Source organism: Pongo pygmaeus, chromosome 1, assembly GCF_028885625.2.
Source record: "Pongo pygmaeus isolate AG05252 chromosome 1, NHGRI_mPonPyg2-v2.0_pri, whole genome shotgun sequence".
NCBI lineage: Eukaryota > Metazoa > Chordata > Mammalia > Primates > Hominidae > Pongo > Pongo pygmaeus.
In genome coordinates this window covers 138,848,854-138,865,534 of record NC_072373.2, presented here as the reverse complement: position 1 = coordinate 138,865,534, position 16,681 = coordinate 138,848,854, and positions in this window count along the sequence as shown.

Here is a 16,681-nt window from a genome sequence, read left to right as displayed (position 1 = left end):
ATAAAGCCTATTGGGAAAAACTGAAATTTATATATTGAAAGTTCATAATTTTTAACATAAAAATCTAATAATAACTGCTAATCCCTTTCCTTTCTTTAAACTTTAATTTAAGGATAAAAATAGAACTTCAAGAATAACTTTATTCAGTCATATTTTTATAACATAGATATCAAATACTCTCAGTAAAGATTTGTGTTTAACTTTCAAACTTTTCTTCAAAACAACATCATAATCCTAGGTGAGAGGTATGAAAGAAAATCACATTTGACTATATACTATGAGAGGAAATGGCAAGATGAGAGTCATATTTCAAAGCAGATGTTACTGAAGTATTGTAAGTCAAGTAAAGGTCACAAAAAGCTTTCTTCTCTTTCTTATTTAGGCTAGTTTTTACTGATAACAATGAAGAAGGTTTATAACACAGAATTGGAAGACAACACCAAGTTGCCCTTACTAAGAGTATTTTGTTGAAAACAGGGCCTCCTTTTTCTACCCCTCTCCTGAATATTGGGTTTCAGAATGAAGTCATTGACCTAGGAAAAATAAACAAATAGTCTTCAGGGACCCAGAGCCAGGTCAGAAAAACAAATTAAAGTACAGAAGCTTAAGTGTGAAAACAAAAAACTCACAAAATAGTGATTTGGGAGTCCAGGGCCAAATGGGAAGAAGGACTAAGGGGAAAGGCCCCACACAATGACCAGATTATCTAGGGAGAAAGTCACAGCAGTCTTGCTTTCTCTGGAAACTTGAGTTAAACCAGAAACCAAGACTGTAGGATGCACCTTGAGTAAGAGGTCTCTTGAATTTACTTATGAGTTGATGTAACTTTAAAGATGCAGTCAGCATTTCATTCATTTTTAGGCAGAATGGCATAATGGTTGTGCTAAAGAACCTTGAATCTCACAAAGTTCAAACTTTGTAACCTTTGGCAGTTTATTTAGCTTCCTCATCTATGGAATATATGTATAATAAGAGAATTCACCTCATAGCATTACTAAAAGGATTAAACAAAATAGGCCTTCTAAACAGCTTAGGACAAATTCTGGCACATAGCATGTATTCAGTAAATGTTAGCTAGTGCTGGTAGAATTACCATTTGAGCATCTATCGGCCTGAGACTGATATCTGAATTTATATACCAATTAAAATTGTTACATTGTAATGTTTTGATATATCATATTAAATCTAAAGAAGAATTTATTTGCTAATATTAAGATATGAAACTTGCACAGATCTATCACTATTGATAATAGAGGGTACAAATCTTAGTCCACAAACTCAAGTATACAAGAAATGTTTTAATTTCTATTTCAAGCTCCCATTACACCAGATGCTAGAAAAATAATCTCAGTCAACTCAAGGTTCCCACTCCCAAACCCAGTTGCATTGGGATTGCATATATGTTCTGGGGGCTATCATCTGTTTTTAGTTGTCAACATCTGACCATGCTACTATCTGTTGAGACTTATGTTCTAGTTGTCAGTCCACAAAGCTGACAGTTGTGTCCTCCTTGTATTGGACACCAGTTTCTGTTGTAGCAGAACAAGCCACAGACAAAACCCCTCAGACACTGAGTTAAAGAAAGAAGGGCTTTATTCAGTCGGGAGCTTCGCAAGACTCACGTCTCCAACAACCAAGCTCCCTGACTGAGCAATTCTTGTCCCTTTTAAGGGCTCCCAACTCTAAGGGGGTCTGCGTGACAGGGTCGTGATTGATTGAGGAAGCAGGGGGTACATGACTGCGGGCTGCATGCACCGGTAATTAGAATGGAACAGAACAGGACAGGGATTTTCACAGTGCTTTTCTATACAATATCTGTAATCTATAGATAACATAACCGATTAGGTCAGGGGTTGATCTTTAACTACCAGGCCCAGGGTGTGGCGCTGGGCTGTCTGCTTCTGGATTTCATTTCTGCCTTTTAGTTTTTACTTCTTTCTTTGGAAGCAGAAATTGGGCATAACACAATATGAGGGGTTGTCTCCCTTACTGTAACATTTGGGAGAGTGATAAAATTAGTGAGACACTAGAAGTCCCTACCCCATCCCTCTACTAGCCTCTGGCTTATGGGAAATGATCTGCTGCTCCTCCAACCATTATGCTGGGGCACAAAGGTGCTCTGTGAGGCTACTTCAGTCTCCCTTTTTAAGTCTAACATACCATATTGCCATCTCTACTATATTGTTCCTGGGCTAGCATAGGGTGAACTCTGGGGGTGAACTCTAGCATAGGGTGAACATAGGGTGAACTCCAGATTAAATAGAAAAAATGATATTCCTTCTGTTCTTGAATTACCCAAAATTATGCAAAGGGAGATGTTCTACTATCCCTTAAACTTGTACCCCACCCCGCCTTCAGAATCAATCCAGGAGAAAGCTGGGCACAGGTCCTTTTTCAGGTACCCAGCATCTAGGCTCTTTTCTTTTCCTCTGACTTCTCTCCTTTTCTACAAGTCTAGAGAGTCTTCAGTCTTGGGGACAGGAAAAACTGGCTTTGACCTGTTAGATATTTTTCTAATTGTTTTGTCTCAAGGCTGAATCTTGGCTTTTAAAATTTTTAAAAATCAAAGATTTGAAAACTCTTCCAAAAGGAATGTCTAGTTCATAGTCTAGCTGCCTCAATGAGTAAAGTCATAGGGAAAAAAATAAACCAAGAAAACAACCAAAAATACTGATTAATATCTCAAAATACATCAAAATAAGAAGGGATATCTGTTTTTTCTTTTTATCTAAAACTACATTTTAAATACATATACGTAAAATACTTTGATTTTCAAAAATAAATAGTCTTCCAAGTAAAATATTTTCTGCTAGTTAAAAACATGAATTTCATCATGTATTATTGAAAAGTGCTGGATTTTATAATTCCTTTCAGCCCAGGTTGCAAGTATCAACTATACCCATTACATGCATGCAGATGGTTCTAACATCAGCTTGCCAGCGAGGATTTCTTAGTGTTTTCAGTTCCTATCCTTGCCTCTTTATCTCCTTCTACAATCTGCTGGTCGATCTGTTCCTCAATGACTTCTTGTTACTCTCCAAATACTGCATCCTCTTTTTATAATCTACTATCCAAAAGAATGTGTAGCTTTTTTTTTGTAAAATTTGACCATGTCTGCATGTTATCTCCTTAAGAATTTCAGACACAATAAATCTTCTGTGCAGTCTAGAGAAAACTTGAAAACAGAGACATTTGGTAATATAATTTGATGGTGGTGATATTAATTTTTAAAGCTCTTAATAATTTCAAAGATCTATATATTTGTATTGCATTTTGATCACTGTTACCTAGGTCATCAATGAGCCCCCTTGAAATACAATATGGCCATATTCATCTTTCTAGGACTTCTTCATGATACAATGGGTAACAGATAGCAACTCTTCAATCACCATTAAATGAAAGAACAATAAGATAGTTGGCTGTTTTCAAACAGTAATGCATAGTGAGACCGTTCTATTCTGTCACATACCATACACTGTATGTCCACTATATTTCAAAAGTATAAGTGTAGCAACAAATATGGGTAAAAATGTGTTTAGAATTGGATTATTATAAGTTCATAGCAGAAAAGAGTTCCTTAACACATTTAAGGAAGAAGACAGTAAAGTACATTTTACATTTCTGAACAAAAGATAAAAACTTTAAAAAAAGTGAGCATTGAGATATAACCCTCAACATTAGGAATTGAAGTAGGAAAAGCAATAAACCAACCTGGGTTCCAGTTCTCATTCTACAAATTACTTGCAGAGAAAGTACGGGCAAGGCATTTAATATTCTGGGGGGCTGTTTTCCCTTCTGTAAGCTGAAATTTTGAACTAGAATCTCTAAGTTTCTTTCATTGTACCATTCAATTATTTGCCTTGTTTAAAAACATGTCAGATAACAGAAAGAATAAAATTACAGAAATTTTAAAAAATGCAGAGTAAATCAGTCATGTAAAAAATTGTGGTAAAACCATTTTAACTTTAAAATTGCTTTTCTAGTTCCTAAATGGTAAAAGGTTTACATTTCCAAACTGATCAATATAGAAACTTAAAAAAGAGACTTTATTATGTATGTAATTTCTAAATAATTGAAGCCATCTACTGTCATAAGGAGGTACTTCAGGCAAAATACTGTCAGCTTAATTTTAATTCCTTTTTAAAGTAAAAATGTTATAGCTACAACACATAATATGCAAGTGCAGGTTTATGCACATTTTTCTAAATCTTTCAAAATAGAATATTACCAGGTTTTTTTTTTTGGTTTGTTTCCCTTTTGTTTTGCTAAAGTATGTAGGAATTTTTAAGGCATATGTTAGTTTATGGAAAGGTTTCCAGATTGAAACAAAGATTGTTCTTTTGAATTCTCTGCTTTTATTATGTTAATTAAAACAAAACTTTATAGAGCATCTAAGTGCCTCTCAAGCTAAGTAAGAAGAATACCCAGTTGATGCATGGGAATTATAAAGATAATTTACACAGTTGGTAAAGGAAACAGCCTATACTGAAAGGCAATTAAACAAGAGCTATATTACATTATATTTAAAATAGGAAATGTATGTGCAGGAAACCAAGTAACCATCATTACTCTTATATTTGTCTCCTGGAATGGATTCTCTTAAAATTCTGATAGTGCCTCCTTTCCTTTCCTTTCCACCTTAAACAAGTGCTTCTTACACTTTGGTGTGTACATCATCACCTGTGGATCTTGTTAAAATGCAGATTCTTACTCAGAAAGCCTGGGGTGTGGCCTGAGATGCTGAGCTTCTAACCAGCTCCCAGGGGTTTCCCATGTTACTAGTCTTCAGATTGAGTGGCAAGGCCCTTAACTATGGGCAGCCAGGAGTTGAAATGACAAAAGATAAGAAGTGCCAGGGTTTACCTTTTTGTTTTGTTCTACTACCTATTCAAAACCCACACTGAAATTCTTAGCTCATTTACTTAGCTTAATTCTTAGCTTAGTTACTTTTCCATGCTTTTACTTTTTTTCCATGCTTTTACTTCCTTCTCTATTCCCACAAAAGAAGAGTTCTACTCTATTCCCACAAAAGAAAAGTTCTTAAATATACACACCTTTCATTATCTAGCATGCCATAGGTAATATTATCCATGTGACCCATGGGCTAAGGGTCCTCAAAGAATGGTTCCCTACTGTGCTTGATGAGAATGTTTTCTAGAAATAGGGTCATGGTAAAGAGACTCTGAATGACTCTACTAAGGGGTAAATTGTGCCAAAACTTAAAACAGTGAATAATTCTGCAATCATTTCAGTTTGGCTTTAGAATGTATTATAATAGAATTTCCAGGAGATTTATTTATTAATTACATTTTACTTAAGGTAATAAAATATATTTGTATGCTCTGACCATACACCAACTAACAGTGTTGGTGAGGAGGAGATAAAGAGAGGGGCATCTGCCTGAAAGCATGAGGAATTATATGTAGGAGGGTAGTCTGGGATAAATTTTTTTTATGAATAATACATCTGTGGAAAGTCAAGATTTCATCTGTCAAGTTCTAATGCAACTGAAATAATACAAATGGACATTGTATTATTTTCCCCCTTCTCAATGGATTATTTAAAGTGCTGTTAAGAATGTTTTGGGGGTACAAACATCTACCATATGTTGAACCTTTACTATGTATCCACATCTAAACTAAGAAATCTCTATGCAGTGGCTTAGTAAGTTCTCACTATGCACCTATGTGGTAGGTGCCATTATGCCAATAAGATAGGAAAATATAGCCTATCAAGGAACTTTTCCCTTTATTTTTTATTATACTTTAAGTTCTAGGGTACATGTGCACAACGTGCAGGTTTGTTACATATGTATACATGTGCCATGTTGGTGTGCTGCACCCATTAACTCATCATTTACATTAGGTATATCTCCTAATGCTATCCCTCCCCCATCTCCCCACCCCACGACAGGCCCCAGTGTGTGATGTTCCCCTTCCTGTGTCCAAGTGTTCTCATTGTTCAATTCCCACCTATGAGTGAGAACAGGCGGTGTTTGGTTTTTTGTCCTTGCGATAGTTTGCTGAGAATGATGGTTTCCAGCTTCATCCACGTCCCTACAAAGGACATGAACTCATCATGTTTTATGGCTGCATAGTATTCCATGGTATATATGTGCCACATTTTCTTAATCCAGTCTATCGTCGATGGACATTTGGGTTGGTTCCAAGTCTTTGCTATTGTGAATAATGCCTCAATAAACATATGTGTGAATGTGTCTTTATAGCAGCATGATTTATAATCCTTTGGGTTATCCATGGTGATCCATGGCTGGGTCAAATGGTATTTCTAGTTCTAGATCCCTGAGGAATTGCCACACTGCCTTCCACAGTGGTAGAACTAGTTTGCAGTCCCACCAACAGTGTAAAAGTGTTCCTATTTCTTCACATCCTCTCCAGCACCTGTTGTTTCCTGACTTTTTAATGATCACCATTCTAACTGGTGTGAGATGGTATCTCATTGTGGTTTTGATTTGCATTTCTCTGATGGCCAGTGATGATGAGCATTTTTTCATGTGTCTTTTGGCTGCATAAATGACTTCTTTTGAGAAGTGTCTATTCATATCCTTTGCCCACTTTTTGATGGGGTTGTTTGTTTTTTTCTTGTAAGTTTGTTTGCATTCTTTGTAGATTCTGGATATTAGCCCTTTGTCAGATGAGTAGGTTGCAAAAATTTTCTCCCATTCTGTAGGTTGCCTGTTCACTCTGATGGTACTTTCTTTTGCTGTGCAGAAGCTCTTTAGTTTAATTAGATCCCATTTGTCAATTTTGGATTTTGTTGCTGTTGCTTTTGGTGTTTTAGACATGAAGTCCTTGCCCATGCCTATGTCCTGAATGGTATTGCCTCGGTTTTCTTCTAGGGTTTTTATGGTTTTAGGTCTAACATTTAAGTCTTTAAACCATCTTGAATTAATTTTTGTATAAGGTGTAAGGAAGGGATCCAGTTTCAGCTTTCTACATATGGCTAGCCAGTTTTCCCAGCACCATTTATTAAATAGGGAATCCTTTCCCCATTTCTTGTTTTTCTCAGGTGTGTCAAAGATCAGATGGTTGTAGATGTGTGGTATTATTGCTGAGGGCTCTGTTCTGTTCCATTGGTCTATATCTCTGTTTTGGTACCAGTATCATGCTGTTTTGGTTACTGTAGCCTTGTAGTATAGCTTGAAGTCAGGTAGCGTGATGCTTCCAGCTTTGTTCTTTTGGCTTAGGATTGACTTGGCAACGTGGGCTGTTTTTTGGTTCCATATGAACTTTAAAGTAGTTTTTTCCAATTCTGTGAAGAAAGTCATTGGTAGCTTGATGGGGATAGCAATGAATCTGTAAATTACCTTGGGCAGTATGGCCATTTTCACGATATTGATTCTTCCTATCCATGAGCATGGAATGTTCTTCCATTTGTTTATGTCCTCTTTTATTTCGTTGAGCAGTGGTTTGTAATTCTCCTTGAAGAGGTCCTTCACATCCTTTGTAAGTTGGATTCCTAGGTATTTTATTTTCTTTGAAGCAATTGTGAATGGGCTCTTACTCATGATTTGGCTGTCTGTTTGTCTGTTATTGGTGTATAAGAATGCTTGTGATACTTGCACATTGATTTTGTATCCTGAGACTTTGCTGAAGTTGCTTATTCAGCTTAAGGAGATTTTGGGCTGAGACGATGGGGTTTTCTAAATATACAATCATGTCATTTGCAAACAGGGACAATTTGACTTCCTCTTTACCTAATTGAATACCCTTTCTTTCTTTCTCCTGCCTGATTGTCCTGGCCAGAACTTCCAACACTATGTTGAATAGGAGTGGTGAGAGAGGGCATCCCTGTCTTGTACCAGTTTTCAAAGGGAATGCTTCCAGTTTTTATCATTCAGTATGATATTGGCTGTGACTTTGTCCTAAATAGCTCTTATTATTTTGATATACGTCCCATCAGTACCTAATTTATTGAGAGTTTTTAGCATGAAGGGTTGTTGAATTTTATCAAAGGCCTTTTCTGCATCTCTTGAGATCATGTGGTTTTTGTCTTTGGTTCTGTTTATATGCTGGGTTACGTTTATTGATTTGCGTATGTTGAACCAGCCTTGCATCCCCAGGATGAAGCCCACTTGATCATGGTGGATAAGCTTTTTGATGTGCTGCTGGATTCGGTTTGCCAGTATTTTATTGAGGATTTTTGCATTGATGTTCATCAGGGATATTGGTCTAAAATTCTCTTTTTTTGTTGTGTCTCTGCCAGGTTTTGGTATCAGGATGATGCTGGCCTCATAAAATGAGTTAGGGAGGATTCCTTCTTTTTCTATCGATTGGAATAGTTTCAGAAGGAATGGTACCAGCTCCTCCTTGTACCTCTGCTAGAATTTGGCTGTGAATCTGTCTGGTCCTGAACTTTTCTTCGTTGGTAGGCTATTAATTATTGCCTCAATTTCAGAGCCTGTTATTGTTCTATTCAGGAATTCAACTTCTTTCTGGTTTAGTCTTGGGAGGGTGTATGTGTCGAGGAATTTATCCATTTCTTCTAGATTTTCGAGTTTATTTGCATAGAGGTGTTTACAGTATTCTCTGATGGTAGTTTGTATTTCCGTGGGATCGGTGGTGATATCCCCTTTATCATTTTTTATTGCGTCTATTTGATTCTTCTCTCTTTTCTTATTAGTCTTGCTAGCAGTCTATCTATTTTGTTGATCTTTTCAAAAAACCAGCTCCTGGATTCATTGATTTTTTGAAGGGTTTTTTGTGTCTCTATCTCCTTCAGTTCTGCTCTGATCTTAGTTATTTCTTGCTTTCTGCTAGCTTTTGAATGTGTTTGCTCTTGCTTCTCTAGTTCTTTTAATTGTGATGTTAGGGTGTCAATTTTAGATCTTTCCTGCTTTCTCTTGTGGGCATTTAGTGCTGTAAATTTCCCTCTACACACTGCTTTAAATGTGTCCCAGAGATTCTGATATGTTGTGTCTTTGTTCTCATTGGTTTCAAAGAACATCTTTATTTCTGCCTTCATTTCATTATGTACCCAGTAGTCATTCAGGAGGAGGTTGTTCAGTTTCCATGTAGTTATGTGGTTTTGAGTGAATTTCTTAATACTGAGTTCTAGTTTGATTGCACTGTGGTCTGAGAGACAGTTTGTTATAATTTCTGTTCTTTTACATTTGCTGAGGAGTGCTTTACTTCTAACTATGTGGTCAATTTTGGAATAAGTGCCATGTGGTGCTGAGAAGAATGTATATTCTGTTGATTTGGGGTGGAGAGTTCTGTAGATGTCTATTAGGTCTGCACGGTGCAGAGCTGAGTTCAATTCCTGGATATCCTTGTTAACTTTCCGTCTCGTTGATCTGTCTAATGTTGACAGTGGGGTGTGAAAGTCTCCCATTATTATTGTGTGGGAGTCTAAGTCTCTTTGTAGGTCTCTAAAGACTTGCTTTATGGATCTGCGTGCTCCTGTATTGGGTGCATATATAATTAGGATAGTTAGCTCTTCTTGTTGAATTGATCCCTTTACCATTATGTAATGGCCTTGTCTCTTGATCTTTGTTGGTTTAAAGTCTGTTTTATGAGAGACTAGGATTACAATCTCTGCTTTTTTTTGTTTTCCATTTGCTTGGTAGATCTTCCTCTATCCCTTTATTTTGAGGCTATGTGTGTCTCTGCATGCGGGATGGGTCTCCTGAATACAGCACACTGATGGGTCTTAACTCTTTATCCAATTTGCCAGTCTGTGTCTTTTAAATGGAGAATTTAGCCCACTTACATTTAAGGTTAATATTGTTATGTGTGAATTTGATCCTGTCATTATGTGAATTTGATCCTAGTTATTTCGCTTGTTATTTGATGCAGTTTCTTCTCGAGGAACTTTTTAATTGGGAAACCTTTTGAAAAAATTTAACCCAACAGTGAGTTTTGTGAAAAGCTCCACTGTATGGTTTATCCTATATGAATAAATATATCCAAAATATTTAAAACTTAAGAATAGGAAAACTTAGGGTTATTATTTATTTCATGAAAAGAATAGCCAGTGATTGGAGTTAAGTGGCTAGTATATGTAACAGGGATTTTTTGAGTTACATATATTTAATGTACATATAATACTCCAGGTAAACACTTGCAAAAAGGTTGGCATGTCTACAATAATGCTGTTAATTTTCTATTCATTTTGATTGCTTAGGAGATTGTCTTAGTCTGTTTCCTGTCACTATAATAGAATACCTGTGGCTAAGTTATAAAGGAAAGAGGTCTATTTTAGCTCATGATTCTGGAGGCTGGGAGGTCCAAGATCAGTTAACCACATCTGGCTGGCTTCTGTTAAGGGCCTCATGCTTCATCATAATATGCCAAAGAAGCAGAAGGGGAGGCAGGCAAGTGCAAGGAGACCAAATATGAGAGGCAGCCTCACTTTATATAACCACCTGGCCTCGCAGTAACTAACCAGTCCTGCAGAGTTAGAACTACTCCTTTGAGAATGGCATTAATTCCTCTTAACAACCTAATCACCTTACTTTTCCATGCTTTTACTTCCTCCTCAATACCGCCACATTGGGGACCAAGCCTCAGCATGAGTTTTGGTCGGAAGAAACCACAGCATTCTGCTCCTCACTCTCCAAACTCATGTCCTTCTTACAATGCAAAATCATCCCATCCCCAAAATCACCAAAATCGTAACTCATCCTGCACCAACTTAAAAGTCCAAAGCCTAAAGTCTCATCTGGGAAACTATGAAATCAAAACAAGTTATCTATTTCCCAGATACAATGGTGGGACAGGCATAGGGTATACATTCCTATTCCAAAAGGGAGAAACAGGCAAGAAGGGAGTAACAGGCCCAAAGCAAGTTCAAAACCCAGCAGGTTAGACATTAAATTTTAAAGTTGGAGAATAATTTCCCTAAACTCCATGCACACTAGGGTTGGAGGTGGAGCCCCGAAGGCATCAGGCAGCCCTGCCCCTATGGCTTTGTTGGTGCAGCCCACGTGGCTGCTCTCATGGGTTGGAGTCTGGTGCCTGTAACTTTCCCAGGCAGGCATTACCCCCTGCCAGTGACTCTACAATTCTGGGGTCTCAAGGGTGGCCCAGCCCCTGTGGTTCTACTAAGCATTACCCTAGTAAGAGAACTCAGCAGTGGTTACACCCCTGTGACAAATCACTACCTGTGCCCCTAGGCTTTTCAATCACCCTCAGATATTTAAGTGGAGGAAGCCACACCTCCATAGTTCTTGCATTCTGCACATGGAACTGCCAAGGCTTACAGCTTGCACCTTCTGTAGTTTGAGCATGAGCCACATCTGGGCCTGTTTGAATGAAGGTGTGGTGCTGCCAAGGTTTACAGTTTGCACCGTTAGGAGCAACAAGTTGAGCCGTACCTGAGGCCAGTTGAGCCACAACTGGCTGAGGAGTCCTGTTCCTGGACGCAGAGAGCAGAGAGACCCTAGCCTACCCTACCTAGGCTCAAGGTAGCAAGCCCTTGCTGCCCTCAAGATCCTAACATTCTCAGACTGTGATCGGGGGAGCAGCCTCAAAGATCTCTGAAATGCCTTCAGGGTCTTTCTCCCATTGTCCTGATGATTAGTACCAGGTTCCCTTCTAGCCATATTAATCTCTTTAGCAAACAGTTTCTGGGTATTGCTGTGATGTATTCTATATTTTATTATTACTTTATTATGTATCTTAACTTCTCTACCAGAATGTAAACTCAGCTCCACAAGAAAAGAAACAGGGTTTTCGTCCTTTACAGTACCAAGTACATCTTCACTTAGCAGATCACAATAAGTCATGCTGAATTAAATTGCTATTTCTTTAGTGTCAACATCTATGTATGTGAGATGAGCAGACTGTAGTGCACCAATTTTTCATTTTAATGGTGTTTAAGAACCTTTAAAGGTTGTAGCATGATTGATTCAGATGCAGAAACACACCAGTTGTAAAAAGGACTAAAATAAAGGGACTGATTGCCCTTATTTTTCAACACAGGGACAAAGTCTTAGTTTTGTTTTAAGCTTTTTATCTAAGTTTAATTCATATGATGCCTCATAAATGTTTACCAACAATAACAATAACAATTTCATGTGGAAGTCTCTCTTCTTTACTTCTCTTATCTCCAAGGTTTTTATGCTTAAAGAAAAAAATATCGATACGGAGTTGGCCAACATGACTGAACAGAAGTACCTAGTGTATGCCACTTCATGAAGAGAAATGGAATGGGTGAGTAAATACAGCACCTTCAATGGAAACATCCAAGTACACACATTGGAAACTCATCAAGGAAACAAGCTGACCCACGGAGAATGGAGAAAAGCAAGGCAGGATGACTGCCCACCCAGGAATGACATGGAGCCAGGAGCGCCTCCGCGGCCCAGGGAAGTGGTGAGTGAGTGAGCAACCCCTGAGACCCCCCACTTTTCCCACAAATCTTTGCAACTCTCGGGTCAGGAGATCCTCTCATGGATCCACCCCATCAGGGCCTTCAGTCTGACACGCAGAGCTATATGGAGTCTTGGCAGAGCAGCCACTCAGGCACACACACACACAACCCCAGCAGCTACCCAGGCTTCCTAGCAAAAGCAGCTGCAACTCTGGCAAAGCAGGAGGTTAGACCCCTATATATGTCCCTAGGAAATGGGCTGAATCCTGGGGGCTGAGCAGTGACAGTCTGCAGGCCTTGTTTCCATGGCATCTTGCAGGGTAAGACCCACTGGCTTGGGAAACAAGCCAGCCACTGGTGGCAGCATTACACCTCCCTGAGATGGAGCTCCCAAGGGGAGAGAGAGGCCACCATCTCTGTTATTTCATAGCCTTAGCCATTGTTGCCTTTGGGCTCTAGGGAGTCCGAGTTGACTAGGGACTGCAGTGGTCCCTTGGCATCGCCCAGAAGCTATACAGAGAGGCAGTCAAACTGCTTATTCACGTGGATCCCAGACCCCATTTCTCTTCACTGGGCAGAATCTCCCAGCTGGGTCTCTAGTCACCCCCACTGGTGTTTTCCAACCCACCGATTTCAAACCTCTCTGGGATAGAGGTCACAGAGTGTGGGGTGGGCTGCCATCTTTGCTGTTTGATAGCTTTAGCCATTCTTGCCTTTGGGCTTTGGACAGTCTGAGGCGACTGGGGGATGGAGCAGACCCCAAGCATAGCACAGCTGCTCTATAAGAACATCGCTAGACTGCTTTCTTAAGTGGGTCCCTGATCCTGTTCCTCCCCACTGGGCAGGACCTCCCAACTGGGGTCTCCATCCACCTCCTACAGGTGTGTTTGGACCAGCAACAGGTCCATACCTCCCTGGGACAGAGCGAGCTCTCAGAAGAAGGGGCAGGCCAACATCTTTGTTGTTTTGCAGCCTTCACTGTTGATAGCTTCAGGTACTGGAAAATCTGAGGTGACTAGGGACTGGAGCAGACCCCCAGCATACTGCCGTAGTCCCACAGAAAACTGGCAAGAGTGTTTGTTATGTGGATCCCTAATCCTGTATATGGGCTATTAAGCCAGTAGCAGTTCTGTAACTCCCTGGACAGAGCTCCCAGTGGGAGGGGACGGGTTGCCATCTTTGCTGTCTCACAGCCCTCACCCTTGCTGTCTCTGGGTTCTGGAGAGTCTGTGGGGAGCTGGGACTGGTCTGAATTCCCAGCACAGAGCAACCACCTCATGGAAAAGTAGCCAGACTGTTCTCCATGCAGGTCCTGGTCCTCATTTCTCTTCCCTGGGCAGGGCCTCCCAACCTGGACTCTAGCACAACCACCATGCCCCTGCCTGATCACTGCAATCAGAGGCAGAAGCAGCCCAGCATTTCTCTGAGGAGGAAATCCCAGAGTCAAACTACAACCCCTCCGTCACTACAGTTGTACTGGTACCACCCTAACAGCCCTCAGGCTGGGAAAGGAGCAAAGGGCCTAGTCACTATGCTGGCACCTCCAATATACCATAGTCACCATATGGAGAGGAGTCCAGTCCCTCTTCTCTAGGAGCCCCATCCCCACCCCACTCCTTACCAGGCAGGGTCCTTGGCTCATAACCACAGAACAGACACTTCATCCATGGTTGAGCATACCCACTGGTAGTGGTCCAAAGTTTCCCTGAGGAGAGGCTCCCAGAGGCATCCTAAAGCCCTTCTGCCACGCCACAGCAGCAGTTCCTTCCCTGCTGCCAGTGGTCTGGGGAAGAAACAGCCTGAGGGATACACCCGAGTTTACAGCACACCACAGGCAACATATGGAACAAATACCAGCCTCTCCTCTTGGTGAGCCCTCAATCCCCTTCTCCTCAACAAGCAGAGCCCCAAGCTCATGCCGGCAGTGCAGCTATCCCACCTCACTGGCTGAACACTCCCAGTAACAACAGCTCCACATTTCTCAGAGGTAGAGCCCCTGGGGGCAACAAAAGCCTCTCTGCCATTGCCTCTGCAGTGGTACTACCCCTGCTACCCTCAGACTAATGAAGACCCTAAGTGACTTATCCACACCTCCAACAAGCTGCAGTCAACTGAAGGAGAGGAGGCCAGTCTGCCTCCTATGGATCTTACCCACATTCTCTGCTCATCACCAGGCAGGGAACCCCTGACTTGGGCCCACAGTACAGAACCCCCCCATGCTGGGCTGATTGCACTGAGCAATTGCTGATCTTCATCTCTCTGGGGGTGGTGCCTACAGGAAACAAGCAAAAGATCCTTGGTCACAACTACTGTGAAGATCCCTTCCTCTGCTGCTTCCAAGTTGAGGAGGAAACATAAACCCTGAGATCACCCCAGAGCTGTGGTGGGCAGCCTGGGAGAGGGCCAAGCCATGATCTACAGCCAGTACTCAAGTAGGAGAGGAGCCCACACTTTCAGAGCATTGAGAGGGAGCACAGCTACAACTGCAGAAATATAGGGGAGCCACACAACTGAGCAAGAGCCTACCTACCAACTGACCACTACCCCTAAGCACCACCTACTGGATCACATCCCAAAGCTTCAACACCAAAAATACCTTGCTAACATACCCACTGTGAAGCCAAAGACAAGAAGTCAACTATAAATAAAGACCATGCAAAAAGCCTTGGCCTTGTGAAAACATCTAGAAAACAGATCTACTGACTGTACTCAATCTACACAGCAGTTAAAGAAACACCCACACACAGAGGTGAGAAAGAACCAATGCAAGAACTCCAGCAACTCAAATGGTCAGAGTGTCCGTGTCCTCCAACAAGGATTCTTAACCAGTCTATGTTGGCTGAAATGACAGAAATAGAATTCAGAATATAGATAGGAACAAAGATTATTGAGATTCAGGAGAATGGCAAAACCCAATCCAAGGAAACTAAGAAACACAATAAAAGGATACAAGAGCTGACAGATGAAATAGCTGGTATAAAAAAGTACCTAACTGATTGATGGAACTCACCCTACAAGAATTTCACAATGCAATTACAAGTAATAACAGCAGAAAAGAGCAAGCTGAGCAAAGAATCTCAGAACTTGAAGACTGGCTTTCTGAAATAAGCCAGATAAAAATAAAGAAAAAAAGAATGAAAAGGAATGAACAAGACCTCCAAGAAACATGGGACTTGGAGAAACAGGCGGAGCTTGCAGTGAGCCGAGATCGCGCCACTGCACTCCACCCTGGGCGACAGAGCGAGACTCTGTCTCAAAAAAAAAAAAAAAAACAAAAACCAACAATTAGCTGGGCATGGTGGCACATGCCTGTAATCCCAGCTACTCAGGAGCTTGGGACATGAGAGTTGCTTGAAACTGGGATGTGGAGGTTTCAGTGAGCCAAGATTGTGCCACTGTACTCCAGCCAGCCTGAGCAACAGAGTGAGAATCTGTCTTAAAAAAAAAAAAAAGGCAAAGTGGCAAGCTGGATAAAAAAAGCAAGACCTAATGATGGTATGCTGTCTTCAAGAGACCCATCTCACACACAATGACACCCACAGGCTCAAAATAAAGGGATGGAGAAAAATCACCATGCAAATGGAAATAAGAAAAAAGTAGAGGTTATAACCCTAATTTCAGACAAAACAGACTTTAAACCAACAAAGATTTAAAAAGACAAAGAAGGGCATTACATAATGGTAAAGGGTTCAATCCAACAAGTAGACCTAACTATCCTAAATATATATGCACCCAACACAGGAGCACCCAAATTCATAAAGCACGTTCTTAGAGACCTACAAAGAGACTTAGACTCCCACACAATAACAGTTGGAAACTTCAACACTCCACTGACAGTATTAGACAGATCAGTGAGGCAGAAAATTAATAAAGATATTCAGGACCTGAACTCAACATTGGACCAAATGGATCTCACAGACCTCTATAGAACTCTCCACCCCAAAACAACAGACAACATATTCTTCTCCTTGCCACATGGCACCTACTCTAAAATTGACCACACAATCGGACATAAAATGACCTCAGCAAATGCAAAAGAACTAAAATCATACAAAACACACTCTTGAACCACAGTGCAATAAAAATAGAAGTCAAGACTAAAATAATTGCTCAAAACCATGCAATTACATGGAAATTAAACCACCTCCTCCTGAATGACTTTTGGGTAAATAATGAAATTAAGGCAGAAGTCAAGAAGTTCTTTGAAACTAATGAGAACAAAGATAAAAACAGAAGAATCTCTGGGACACAGCTAAGGCTGTGGTTGAGAGGGATATACATAGCACTAAATGCCTACATTAGTAAGTTAGATATCAAATTAACAACTTAACGTCATAACTGAAAA